The sequence below is a fragment of the Telopea speciosissima genome, unplaced genomic scaffold, assembly GCF_018873765.1.
Source record: "Telopea speciosissima isolate NSW1024214 ecotype Mountain lineage unplaced genomic scaffold, Tspe_v1 Tspe_v1.0372, whole genome shotgun sequence".
NCBI classification, from domain to species: domain Eukaryota; kingdom Viridiplantae; phylum Streptophyta; class Magnoliopsida; order Proteales; family Proteaceae; genus Telopea; species Telopea speciosissima.
In genome coordinates this window covers 19,324-33,758 of record NW_025317708.1, presented here as the reverse complement: position 1 = coordinate 33,758, position 14,435 = coordinate 19,324, and the positions used below count along the sequence as shown (strand labels likewise).

General features: G+C 36.5%; 1 pseudogene; it reads left to right on the top strand.

The window, feature by feature from the left end:
- The first annotated feature begins 7,571 nt into the window (after nt 1-7,571).
- Nucleotides 7,572-8,864, top strand: LOC122648034 (annotated as a pseudogene).
- Nucleotides 8,865-14,435: the final 5,571 nt, after the last annotated feature.

Genomic DNA, 14,435 nt, shown 5'->3' with positions numbered 1-14,435 from the left:
ACAAAGGGGGGCGAAATGACCATTCTACTACCTGACCGAACTCTGCCCCGGTGGGGTCCACCCCCCTCTTGTTAGAGAACTATAGGAACCGTACCAGACAGGGAATCGTAGACGATAAAAATTCTTGCTCTCATCTATGTTTTGTCTTCTTTTAAAAAACTAAAATAAAATTTTTATAGCATGCTCTATTATTAGATTTGTCTAATATAGATGTTTCCTCTTATTGCCAATTATTTTTTAATAAAAAATATAAAATAGAAGAGAAATAGGACAAGGATGGGGACATGCTACTTTAAAGCTAAGTTATATTCGATTAATGAAATAGTCAATTGCTCTCCAATAAGGTGTTAGGGTTTAGGGTTTAAGCACAGGGTTACTTAAAGCATTACACCCTGAGTATCTAGTTTGGAATACCCAGGCTGCTGTCTCCAGCTAGTATTTATAGAAAAACTAGGGTTTAAGTCAGATGGGCTAATTACTAGATTACTCCTCACAGCCTAAGCATTAATACAAGTAGGATTATATTAGAACATATGAAGGGATATTACATAAATACCCTTACAATATCCTCCTATGTTCTACATATATCCACCACACATGTATAAAACCATTGTTCAATCAATAATTGAATCAAAATAAATTGAATAAGTTGAATATCAATAATCCAATAAATCAAGTAAGTAAACTTCAAGAAATAAGACTAGGGTTTTAGGTCAAAACTAAACCCAACAATAAATCCAAAGTTCCATATGCAAGTGACTAAACCAAAATAAATAAAGAGCAGTCCTTGCAATCCATGTGACTTTACTCATCAAGTAAGTCATCATCATCGAGATCCAGGTTCAACTGTTCTCCTCCATCTTCGTCATTCTCTGTAATTTGTCAAATATGAATTTCATAAGATAATATGAATTCAATCAGTTATACAATAGTATCTAGTTCAACAATAAGAACTTAGTACATTCCATATATGGCTGAAGGTAAATAAAAATAAATAAGCATCATCATCAAGTTTATTTACAAGAACTCAATCATATATAGTCTCTATCACAAGGACCATATTATGTTTCCATTTAGAATACTGTATTCGTCATATCAGTCATAGATTTATGTTGTATCATCAAATCTGGAATGGTACACCATACTATGAAAGACATATCATCAAATTTGGAATGACATAAGGACTAGCACAATATCATTGAAACATATCAGACATTTTTCATATTCCTTTGTGGAATAACAAAGTAAGGAAACTTCACATGAAGAATTTACTACACCATCAAATTTGGAATGGTTTCACAAACCCCCATACTTAGTAACCTGACTAAGTTATTTGAAACATGTAAACTGTCCCGAATGCTTACCAAGGCTATATGAGATTCAAATAATTCAAAATAATACTAGGTTAGGTTAAGACCTGACTAAATGACATTTATCCCCATCTCCCCTGTAGTTTTGAATGTTCGATTTTTGTTCAATCCCTTTGTAAGGACATCTGTCATATTATCCTTTGATCTCACATCAATCAAAGTGATAATCCCTTGTTCTGTTCGATAATTCAGCATGGTCTGTTTCAGCCTGATGTGTCTCATCTTACCATTAAAGAATGAATTATTCATTATCTTCTTTGTTACTTGATTATCACAGAATATAGATATAGAGTTTAACTTTAAACTCCTCAGTGGAATATCCATGATCAGATCATTTATCCACTCTGCTTCATCTCCGGCAGAAACTAGAGCATAAAGTTCCATAGATGACAGAGCAATACTAGTCTGTCTCTTGGATTTCCATGCTACAGCTGCTCCTCCTAGTATAAATACATAACCACTGGTGGATCTACTGTCTCCCAAATCTGAGCACCAAGATGCATTAGAATATCCTTCCAAAGTTGGAGGATGTCCAGTATAACATAGAGCATAACCTAGAGTACCCTTAAGGTATCTCATCAGCCTCGTCAGGGCATCCTAATGCTATTTTCCAGGATTACTAGTGAAACGACTCAGCATGCCTACCGTAAAGGCTATGTCTGGCCTAGTGCAACTCATTGCATACGTGATACTACCAATCAGTTTAGAATATTCTAACTGCTTCACGATGTCACCTGTGTTGGGTTTCAACCGTTTGTTATAGTCATAGGATGTCTCAATCGGTTTATAATCACTGTATCCCCAACTAGAAAGTAACCTCTCAATATAATGAGACTGACTAAGGGTGATCCCTTGCTCACTGAAGCTTACTCTGATTCCAAAAATGGTGTTTATCACACCAAGATCTTTCATGTCGAATTCTTTGGACAAGGTTTCTTTAATGTCACTCACTACAGAGAGATCAGAACCTAGAATTAACATGTCGTTTACATACAAGCAAATAATCCGAGTTACTGGTTTGAAAACCAAGGCTCTTTACTGTCTTGTCAAACTTCTCATGCCACAATTTAGGTGTTTGTTTAAGACCATAGAGAGATTTGTTTAATTTACAAACTCTTTTTCCAAAACCTTCCATGACAAACCCTTCAGGTTGGTTCGTGTAGATTTTTTCGATTAGGTCTCCATTAAGGAAAGCAGTTTTTACATCCATTTGATGTACAACATAGAGCTCAATAGATGCTATGACAAGAAGAATCTTTATCGTTGCGAAATGGTAGACTGGGGAGTAGATATCAAAATAATCTATCCTTCTCACCTGGGTATAGCCCTTAGCTACTAACCGTGCTTTATACCTGGCTATAGACCCATCCAGATTAAGTTTCTTCTTCAGTACCCACTTATACCCTATTGTCTTGGCCCCTCCAGGCAGATCAACAAGGTGTCAGGTCTCATTCTGCATTAAAAAGCTCATTTCCTCATCAATGGCTTCTTTCCATAGCAGTGAGTCCCTAGATCTCATCGCTTCCTTATAGGTGGATGGATCAGCCTCTAGATGGTAGGTCACAAAATCCTCACCAAAATTCTTGGGTACTCTATCTCTAGTAGATACTCTTCTAGGCTCTGATTCAGTAACCATTGTGGCTTGAGTGCCAGAAACAATTGGTTCAGTACCCATGGGTGATTCTGTAACCATTTCTGTCAGACCAGGCAAGGTCAGGCCTTTATCTCTGAGGAATTTATCCTCAAAGAATATAGCATCCCTAGATTCTATCACCACAGTGGTTGATAGATCCAAAAACCGGTCTGCAACATTGTCTTCTGCACAACCTAGATACACGCAAGTGTTTGATCTAATTCCCACCTTAGGTCTCCTAGGGTCTTGGATCCTAACATAAGCTATACAACCCTAAACCTTAAGAGTGTCATATCTATAGGGATGATTATGTCATAGTTCATAAGGTGTAGAAGTCAATTTTGAATGTGCTAATCTATTTAGAATGTGATTTGCAGTCAACACTGCTTCTCCCCAATAGCAAGATGGCGTGTCAGCTGTTAATAACATGGAGTTTAACATCTCCGTTAACGTCCTATTCTTTCTTTTAGCTATGCCATTTGATTGAGGTGAGTAAGGAGCAGTAGTTTCAAGGATTATGCCTGCAGAGGCACATAATTCCTTGAACTCTGTCAATTTGTATTCTCCTCCCCCTATCACTTCAAAATCTTTTAATTTTCAAGTAAAATTAACATTTTAACATTTTTCAAAGTAAGTATTTTACCTAATGATAGAACCAAGTTCACTGTCTCTTGTTGAATCACTTCCACGACATCTCTATTTGCAACAGTGACAGTCTCTGCTACTTGAACAATATCAGTTAGCATGTTCTTGCTATTGCAAACATGACAAGTCGCTCCAGAGTCTAACCATAAATTTGAAGATGTACTGGCCAACCCTTTACCCTTGCCAACCATGGCAACAAAGTTAGTAAGCTCAGTCTTGTCCACCATCATGTGAACTTCCTTCTATGGTGTGTCAGTGTTCCCTTTCTTAGGACACCTACACTCAGATGCATAGTGACCCCACTTTCCGCAGTTGTGACACTTGCCCTTCTTTTCAAAGTTAGCCTTTTTGGCCTCCAACTGTTGGGATTCTTTCTTAGGTGGCTTGGACTTCCTAGGATTTTTCTTGAGTTGTGAAATTAAATTAGCAGATGCATGTTGTTGTTTCACCATCTCCAAGTTATTCATTGCTCTGTTCTTATCTTCAATTCTAATGAACCGTTTGAGATCATCCAGCCCCACTTATGTTTTCTTCCTATACATCTCAATTTTAAAGGAATGCCAGGTAGGGGTAACTTAAAAATAATTGCACACACTAAGAATGCATTAACAACAGGGATATTTTCTTGGTTCAGTTTTGTTCTCAAGTTTTCAAAGTCTGTTACTTGAGAAAATATTTTCTTGTCTTCTTGAAACTTGAAATCCATGAACTTATCAACCAAGTGAGTCTTTGATAGTTCCTCCTCTTTTTTTGAATTGAACTTCTAGGTTTTCCCAAATCTCTTTTGCAGTATCATATCTACTATAGGTCTCTGCCAGTCTATCTGACAGACAGTTCAAAAGGTAGTCTTTGCAAAAGTCCTCATTACTTATCCATTAGGCTTCAGTTAGGTCCGTGCAATCAGAAAATATATATACCATAGTATAGAAAATATTAAGGTACTTTAGTCCAAACTGAGTCCTCATTTTTCAATAACTGGACTTAGAGCCACTAAAGCTTTTTAATTTGATCGTCTCAACTGGAACAGCATGTTTCTCTATTATTATGTGATTTATTTATATGCCCAAGAAAAAATTCAAATAAAAATAAATGCTCTAAGGAACAATCACACCTGAGATGGAGAACGCTGGATTTAGGCGGCGGTGCAGCGACGTCGACACTCGTGGTGTACACGCTAGTGCTGGCTAACACGGATCACTGATTGATGTGGGTCGATGGCTACTGTTCGGCGACGGCTGGCACTGATCGCAGCCCGCAGGTAGTGACCGAACCCAAAAAGGATTTGATAAATCAAATCAAAAAGTGTCCTTTTTGTCTTCTTCTATTTTGTCTTTTTTTTTTTTAATAGACAATCAATCAACCCACTTTCTTTGATTTTGACAAAACAAAAGTAAATTCAATGCTTTTCCAAAGCAATTTATCTAAACAGCAAGTCTTTCTTTGACCGTTTGTAATCAAACCACCAAAAATACCTTTGATTAATGGTTCTCTAACAAAAGGCTGCAAAACGTCCTTCTAGTGTTTTTTTTAAAATATAAATCAAAGCACTCAAAAGATTTCTTTTGAGAAGATGCAAAAACCGAAGCGCAATCTAGAGCTCTTGACAAAAAGCCTCCTGACAACTTCTGCAGACGTACTTTGATTTCCTTTGATTAGAGCAATAAAGAATTGAAGAGTTCTAAAGCCGATCGGATAACACACAAAACAAAGCCAGAGAAAGAGATTCAAAATCCTAAGCCGATCACAGAGAACGCCTTGCCGTGAATGATAAACGCCAATAAAACCAGAATTGCAAAACCGATCTCCAAAGTCGATCGAGAGAAAATACCTAATGCTTTAAGATTGTTAGGGTTTAGGGATTAAGCACAAGGTTGCTTAAAGCATTACACCTTGAGTATCTAGTTTGGAATACCCAGGCTGCTGCCTCCAGCTAGTATTTATAGGAAAACTAGGGTTTAGGTCAGATGGGCTAATTACTAGATTGTCCCTCACAGCCTGAGCATTAATACTAGTAGGATTATATGAAGGGATATTACATAAATACCCTTACATAAGGGTCAGTCTTCATGGTGTATTGAATGAGTCTATGATGGAGTCCTAGATCACATTTGCAATAAACCTCTATCTTTCTCTTTTTTGCTGATAATCAGATAATGAACCCTCTTATTGAGGTAACCTGTTTAATAACTCTCACAAGTAAATTTTGAACATATTCGAGGGCAGCAAGATCATTTCATATGAGCATGAGAGAGATAGTCCCACAGAGGTGTTAGTATAGTCTGCCCCAGCGGCTTGAGAACCTTTTCCCATTTGATAACTATATGTTATGGAGGAGACTTTTCTATCCAGGAGTGTGGCTCCTGTGCCAGCATGAGAGCCAATGGGAGTGCATGTGGAAGCATCAATAGTAGCAGGATTTCTACTTTTCATGGGGCAGGACGGTCATTTCATAGGGGACTAAGACTAAGTGCATTTCGAGTCTAGATGCTTCGTATTGATAGTCACCTGAACGGAATTAAATCAACCTATATGATACGGCCAATTATTTCTAATTCATTTTCCTTATAAAAATATTAGGATCAAGAGTGTGTTGGGGACAAATGCACAACCACGAGGAAGAACCCAAACGAACAATCACATACAATGCAAAGAATTTACCTTGGTTCGGCAAGATTTCCTACATCCACCTGAGAGAACCAGAAAATTTCCACTATTTCCTGAAAAACTCTCTACACTACTCTCCACCTCACAAAGTATTCTCCTTTGCTTGTTGTCAAAGTTTTCCACACAAAGAATATATAGGGAAACCTAAAACCCTAATCCCCACACAAGTACAATTTTACCTCCTTACATGTAATGGACCCAAAACCTGTCCCAGTTACAAATACAGACCAATTACATTTATGTGGACCCGCAAAATACAAGACACACTCAAACCCAACAATCTCCACCTTGACTTGGATTTTACATGCCACTCTGAAGAAGACTAGTGTTATTGTCGACTTTACAAACTCTACCATTGTCTATGCCTATCTGCCACACCTGATCGGCATGACCCACAACCCCTGCTTGGGGTGTGTTTGCCTGTCCACCATCCCAAATCGGCATGGTCCACGCCCCCACCCTGAGTATCCCATACAACTCGCCGTCGTCGCACAATGTGACGTGGTTCCATCTCTCCTATCATTGCACTCTGCTTCAAGACAACTATCGGCGATCAATCAGGATTGCAAGAAGAAGGAAGAAGCTTTTACCAAACAAAAAAGAAAAAAAAAAAAAGAAAAGAGGATTGCAGGAAGAAGACAAATGGGGTAGGGGCAGGTGGGGTGGATTGGGATCCAGATCCTCTACTGTCGAGCTACCTCGTCCTGCTGTGCTACACAGACACAGTAAGGCAGGAAATGACCGCTATACCCCCACTTGGGCAAGAAGCTTGGGCAGGGGTAAGGCGGTAATTTCCTGCCTTGTTGTGTCTACGTAGCACGGCAGGACAGGGAAGGGGTCGCTCAGCAGTAGAGGATCCAAATTGGGGTGGACTGTGGTGCAACAGGGGGTTGGGGCGTGTGGGCGAAGATCTGTGATCGGTGATCGGTGACCAGAGAAGAGGAGGTGGGGTAAAATTGTCACAAGATAGTTTTATTTGTGAGAGAAATATTATTTTGGATAGTTTTGTAAACCCAAACCCACAGTAGTGTATTTTTGTTAACTGAATCAATCAGTGGTTTATTTTGTATAACTAAACCTGCTTTTGTGTAATCCGGTCATTTTTCCCAAAAAAATTATGGTCCATGGTGACATCGATTTAAAAGCTCCAATAACTCAGTCATAAGATTTCTGTTCATTGCCAAACAGACCTGCTGGTTCTCCAAAGCGCCACTTGCTAAAAGGCTTCTCATAGAGAACTTTGGTCTCAAGTTGCAGAACAGATGAAAGCAATAGAAACAGAAGCCGCGCTCTGGGAAGAACCCTCCGTAAGTTCCTAGTCAGAACTAATTGCGCTTTTAGTACTTTTCCGAATGTTAAGTTTCCTCTTCAAAATAGTCCCAATAGGGAGAACCTTACTAAGAGATTCAACTACCCAGCTGGGTTTTCTGCAAAACCCTGCATCTCTCAAATACATTTCCTCAAAAACCTCAAGAAATCAGAACCCTTTCGTGGTCTCTTACCTCATCCGCTCATGTGGGCTCTCACCCGCAGCTGCCATCTCTGCATCCAAGAAGGTTGGTTTTGAATCCTCTGATGGACCAGATTCCGTTCTTACCCTCTTTAGAAACCATGGATTCACCGAAGCCCAGATTTCCAGACTCATTAGAAAGTATCCATTATTGCTCGTTGCCAGTCCTACAAACACCCTTCTCCCTAAACTTGAGTTCTTCCATTCCTTGGGCGTTTCGAGCCCTAACATTGCCAAAATCCTCTTCAAAGATTCAAAGTTCTTGTTCCGTAGCTTAGAAAACAAAATTATCCCTGCTTTTAATTTCTGGAAGAGTTTAGTTGGGACTCTGGAGAATGTTGTTATTGGTCTAAAACGTGAAGCTCGTTTCATCAATTGTGATATACAGACTGTGGCTCGAAATATTGCAATCTTGAGAGAAAATGGAGTAACGGAGTCCATTATCCTGCGTTTACTAACTTACTATCCCACATCGTTGACACCTAAAAATAATCTGTTCAAAGAGATGGTTGAGGAGATTAAGCAAATGGATTTCGACCTTTCAAAATACACGTTTATGAGAGCTCTATCTGTGTTTACATCAATGAAAAAATCGACATGGAAGCAGAAATTGGAGGCTTATCGAAGGTGGGGTTTTTCTGAGAATGAGAGCTCTTGGCATTTAGGAGGTACCCTTCTTTTATGACAGCGTCTGAGAAGAAGATAATGAGCCATATGAATTTCTTTGTTAACAAAATGGGTTGGGAACGGGAAGTTATCATCACGAGCCCGCAACTTCTTGCGCTTAGCTTGGAGAAGAGGATTCTTCCAAGGTGTTCAGTTTTACAAGTATTGATATTGAAAGGTTTGGTGAAGGAAGATCTTAAAATGGGACATCTGTTGATAAAGAGTGAGAAGCATTTCTTGGAAAATTTTGTGAAAATATATGAGAAAGAAGTTCCTCACCTTTTGGATTTATACAAAGGAAATACTAGTCTGCTAGGACTAGGAGATGGAATTGAGGAAGTGGGTTGAGAAAACCTATTGTAAAGTGCTCAAATTATTTTGATGAGGTAAATATTAATGTTTCTGTGTTATTTTCTCTCCTTGTTAACTCTTTAGTCTCAATGAATCTCAAATCCGTCAATTGTTGACAATACAGCTACTCTGTTGTTTCTGAGAGAGATATTGATTTGTCTAAATTTGAATGGACCTGTTTACTGTTTTCTAGTAGGATATCTTAAACTTGGTTTGCTTCATGTCTCAAGGTCTATATGGAGACTGTATACAAGCTATTATGTGCAACTAGTAAGGTTATTGATTCAGTATAGGTTACTAGAAATTTGATTGTCGAGCTTCCATGCCTTGGGTGAACTGTTTTGAGCTCAGCAGGGAGGCACTTATCTGTTGCTTGGTCATTTTGGTGGTTGTGGTTACTTTAGGAGCTAGTCCCAGATTTACAGTTTAACTTCAATTTACGCAAAACTTAGAAGGTGAATAGCAAGTAAAATTGTATTCTTGGGGCATTAAATTTGTAAATTTGGTTTTAGGATGTCACTTTCTAAGCATTTATGTGTGTTGATAGGTTTTCTTTTATTAAAAAGGCTGCTTAATGTCAATGATTTGATAAATTGGTTATGCTTATTTGTAGAACTGATAAAAAAGAATAGAGAACGAAAAAAAAAGTTTTTGGTTCTTAACTTGTGGTGCCGAAGCTGTAGTGTCTTAGTACTGAAAGTTGATGCAGTTTCGATGATAAAAATGCTTGTTATTGAATTAAACTTTGAAAAGCAGTATATCCTATAAATGTCAGAAGACCTAAAAGGATGATTATATCGATTCAAAGCCTTTTCCTTTCAATGAATTTTGTAGAATTTGCCTTAAACATGTTTTTCTGTTTGAAACCATTGATTTTAATTACTTTTTTGCAGAGAGATTTTATTATTCTAGATTTGAATGGACCAACTGCTATAGACTGGTGGAATGTCTTAAAATCACTGAGCTTGGTTACCTCTATTTTGGAATACATGAACCATGTTTAGGATGGTTCTAATCAGGTATCAATCAGTTGACTGCTCTACTTAGTGGTTTTCAGAGTTCTCTTCCAAACAAAAGGTGAAAAGTTCCTTTGTGCTTGATGAGATTTTGGTGCCATTGGAAATAATAGTAAAATTATACATTTGCCTTTTCATGGAAATGCAGCAAATTTTCTCCCTGGATAAATGCAAAGAGGGGAAGGAAACTAATTGGATGATGAATCATTGTTGTAGAATTATCCTTTTTGAGAAAATTTGTTATGTGAGACAATAAATCCAATATTTTCATCTTAGAATATGGCTAGACATTTCTATGAGAAATTGTATAACCTACAGATGGATATCCAAGAAACATAAAAAATACAATGATGCAACCAACAAGATCTTCTTGTTCTTGTAAGACCTTAAGTTACATAATTCATTTCAAATAACCAAGCTTGCTTAGTCAATATCAAATTTTCCCATTTCTACAGTTTCTATAACCATTTTGTTCTCTAAACTTAGGACTGAAACATCAGATGCCATGTAGAAGCAAAACAAATCAAAAAATAAAAAATCAGAGGGATGAATACTAGCAATAGGAAACAGAACTCACTACATTGAGGATAACATATGAGATTCTCCAAGACAACCCCATGCTAATTCTTAATCCTCCTAACAAGTTATTACTCATGAGCATGACCCACTAAAGCTAGATACAGCTAGGCATGTGACTTGAGCTAAACAATCAAACCCACAAATTGGCATAAATGAGCTCTTTTGGAGAAGTCTTGTTCAAAACAGAGTTGCAATGATAGAAAGATAACAAACGGATTAAAATAAATGTAACAAATTTGAACATACAGAATACAGCCAAAGCAAGTTGAGAATAATTTTTTTTTGGGGGGGATACTAGCAAGTTGAAAATTGAGAATACAGAAAAAAGGGATAAAAGAATTTCTCTTCCTCTCCAATCTCAAAGATAATTAAAAATACAATTTCAATGGCATCTCTTCCATATCTCCTTGTTTTTTGGGACCTGAATGATTTATTAAAAGATCTTAATTTTTCTATGAAAAATAGAGAGCTAAAATCATCAGGCATGTCACAACCAAAATTCAAGGAATTCAAGAACATGAATCTGAAGCAAAAATTTGAAATAACCTTGTTAAAAGGTAAATAAATCCAAAGTATCTTGGCCTTCTCTCATAAGCCAATCCAGAAGTAAAGTAATTTGATTAAAAAAAATTCTGATAAATCATTGATTCTTCCGGTAGCTTGCAATTTATATTATTGGCATTGAACAGATATAATCATGTAGGGTTAAATAGGATTGTAACATAATAATTAAGTGAAATACTATGCCATATAGGGTAATAACAGATATCAACTATTTAAGAAATTAAATTGACTTTGTAAAGTATGACTATGTTTGCTTCCATGCAGTGGTCATGCAATTGAAAAAAAATCAAGTGAAATACTATGCCATATAGGGCAATATTTTTAAATAACTCAAAGATCGGATGGGATCAAATTTTATGGACATGTAAACAAACCCCAAGGTCACTTGCTCACATGTAAATTTTCAGTTCAACATTAAGTTTGTCAAGTGATAATATAAAGCTTTGAAAATTTAGGACTATGGGAGGTTATTTTTTTGGGTAGGAGATTATGGGATATTTCATAGAGTGGTCAAAGTATCATAGGCATGCTCGGACATATATGAAGATGCATGCCCATGCATAGGAGCATATTTGTTTGAATTAGGCTTTGAAATATGACATGTAGTTAATCTAGATTATTTACTATCTATCCAAATGTTAAAATTGAAATTTCTTAATTCCACATGGCACGTGAGGTAGTGCCACTTTTGACAAGCTAATGAAGTGGGTTGTGAGAATAAAATTTTTTTTTCTCTTTTATATTGCTTTCACCTATAATTTTTTTGGGTAGTTATACATATAACAATGGAAGGTGATGTTTCTGAAAATCACAAGACATATAATCTATGGTGACAGATCCCTCTCAAAGTTTAGGAGAGTGCACAATAATGTCTAGAGTATTGATACACATGCATGGACATACACGAGTTGTGTACCGATACAAAAAGGGGTGTTTGATTAAATTAAGCTTTGAAACTTGAAAAGTGGCTAATCTAAACCTTGTACTCTCTATCCAACGGTCGGAATAGATATATCATCTGTCTACATGGTAGAATAGATGCTTTGCAATATTTGAAAAAAATTACTGACCTTTTTAACAATAATAATTCATCTTTTTTAACATAATTTTTACCTAGAATTATAATTTTTTCCCCTTTGCAACTTAAATACCCAACACAAGCCAGTGACTTACATTTTTTAGAATACTTCTAAGCAATTTGTCCAAGGCAGAGCATCATACTTGGGGAGGAGGGATACTTTTTTCCAATCTACTAACCCATAGCGTCTAAATTGACCAAAAACATTGGATTTTGGAGATCTAAAGAGGGATTTTTTTGGATTTGAGAGAGTTTTTGTGTAGCCCAAGGTAAAGCTCGATTCCCCCCCCCCCCCCTTTATGTTTATTTCGGTTTGAATTGGATGAATATGTGTTTATCCTAAACCTACAAGTTTAGTTGATTACTTCATGTGTTTGATGATTTGTTTTGCCAAAATCATTGAGAAGTGTGGAAGAACATAAAAATTCTGATTTTTCCCCCATTTTCCTACCTAATAAAATTTGAGAAAAAAATAATAGAATAAACATGATATTTCATGGTTAAATTAATTAAACTATATATTTCCCTACTGCTTAATGTTTGAGAGTGTTGCATGCTTAAAATATTGATTTGTTACATCACCTAATATATTTTCTAGGATTTTTTTTCAATTTCCCCCCCACGTACCTCGTTAATATATGTTTAATATGTTATATATTGTGGGAAAGTGTTTCCTATCTTGGAGCGCTTGCTATACTGACAGGAAACACCCACTCACAACTTTGGTATAATTAATAGCGACAATTTCTTAGATCTACTAGATAAGCACAGAAATTATAAGATAAGTAGATTTCAAATTTGTTTAAAATCCACTACTTTCCATTTTGAAAAGATTTACTTAATCCCCAAAGTTAGTTAATGGTCAAGCCATGTAAGAATAAAATAAAAGTAAACTTCCAAAATTGCCAAAAAATTTGTTGTAATTTTAAACCATAATGGGGAAAATAGGAGGGAAGGGGCGCGCACAACTTTCTCTACCTGTTTTTATTTTTATTTTTTTTTTATTGTTTCTCACTTTTGTTTTTTTTTTTTAATGACCGAGTTTCGTTTCACCAACTGTGAATGAGATCTCATTCACCGCAGGCCGCAGGGTGGGAATAGGTATTGAGAGGGTATTTTGGAGCATACGAAAACCTTAGGATGGTGGGTGAACCATCCTCTTTTTTATTTTTTCTTTAATATGTTTCTATTGTTTTCTATTCTAACAATTAAGATGTACTTCCCTTTGGATTCGATGCAATAGCTTTGTATTTTTTTTTTTTAGGGGATAATAACCGCTTTGATTTCCACTCCTACAATTAAGGTGCACTTTTATCAGATTTCACAGTTTTTAAAACAGTTAAATTAGGTTCGGAAAATTTTGGAAGTTTTCTTTTAGTTTATTCTAACGTGGCATGAGTACTAACCTACTTTGGGGATTAAGTAAATTTTTTAAAAATAGAAAGATGTAAAACAAATTTGAAACCTACTTATCTTGTAATTTCCATTCTTATCTAGTGGATCTAAGTAATTTTCCCTAATTAAAAGAGGGGGGAGGGAGGAGGTCATTACATAGGGGACGGGATAGACACAAAGGGGTTTGGGGGTGTAGGGTACGCTGCCGAACAGAAAACATTCCCTCATATATTTGTTTAGTATTCTTTCATTGGGGGAAAAGAACGCTAACTGGTCACGTGGGATAGGGGCGAAATGACTGCCCCACCCCATGGAAAGATGGAAATCCCATCCCCCAAGATGCTTGTGCATACGCTTGCATTGGCCACCATGTTGGCACAGGGGTCATGCGACCAGGTAACATTCTCTTGTCCCTATTTCATTTTATAATAATGTACATTAATTTTAAAGGTAAATTATTATTGTCACAAGAATCTCTGAGTTTTCCAAAAAGCATAAGACATCTTTTCTTCTACTATGACATGATGTGTCCAAAAAAAATAAAAAATAGTTGTGACTCTCATACCTAAAAAACAAAGACAAATGATATATCCATTCCGATTGTCGGATGGAGAGGAGATGAATCTAGCCACACCATGTTAAATTCAATCAAATACCCCTCGATGGATGTGTACTAAGTAGTCTAGCTATTATTGTGCACTCTCTTAACTTCAAGTAGAATAAACAATCCAGATTAAAAGAATCGTAAAAACGGATGACTCATATCTATGTTGTGATTTTTACAGGAAATCATACATATCCACTCTTTTTTTATTACTAGAAGAAATAATAACAAGATAACTACTCTTCTTTAAAATTTGTTGCTATGATTGTAAGATCTTCTATTAAATGGTCTCACTCCTTGTTTTCTCACCTGGCTGATTGTTACTAATTTCATTGTAATCTTTTTCATGACCTAGTTCTT